The 414-nt window shown below is 58.5% G+C and overlaps 1 non-coding gene across 1 annotated transcript; it reads right to left on the bottom strand.

Annotated features, from left to right (window-relative positions):
- Positions 1 to 296: 296 nt before the first annotated feature.
- TRNAL-CAG lies at positions 297 to 379 on the bottom strand. Its single transcript has one exon. It is a non-coding gene; the product is annotated as a tRNA-Leu (tRNA).
- Positions 380 to 414: the final 35 nt, after the last annotated feature.

The following is a 414-nucleotide window of genomic DNA, read 5'->3' as shown; positions in this document are numbered from 1 at the left end:
CGGAGGCTCCGCGGGAAGGCGGCGAGGGGCAACAGCAATAGTGGGTCAGGATGGCCGAGCGGTCTAAGGCGCTGCGTTCAGGTCGCAGTCTCCCCTGGAGGCGTGGGTTCGAATCCCACTTCTGACAGCTTCTTTTCGCCCCGCCTGGTGGCTTCTTTTTGCTTGGAGGGGACCGAGTAAAAAACCAAGAAAAAAAAAGGGAAGCGGCCGCAATGAAAGCCGCATAACTCATTAACGTTAATTACCTCGGAGGAACTTTAATTAAAGCGCAGGGGGGAAGCAAAATTGTTGCGAGTTGTCAGAAGTGGGATTCGAACCCACGCCTCCAGGGGAGACTGCGACCTGAACGCAGCGCCTTAGACCGCTCGGCCATCCTGACAGCGCTGCGCCGACCCGCCGCCCCGCGCTACACCA

Source organism: Egretta garzetta, unplaced genomic scaffold (genome assembly GCF_000687185.1).
Source record: "Egretta garzetta isolate BGI_Z169 unplaced genomic scaffold, ASM68718v1 scaffold27, whole genome shotgun sequence".
Classification (NCBI taxonomy): domain Eukaryota; kingdom Metazoa; phylum Chordata; class Aves; order Pelecaniformes; family Ardeidae; genus Egretta; species Egretta garzetta.
The sequence above is the reverse complement of the archived record's forward strand: the minus strand, read 5'-3'. Positions and strand labels throughout refer to the sequence as shown.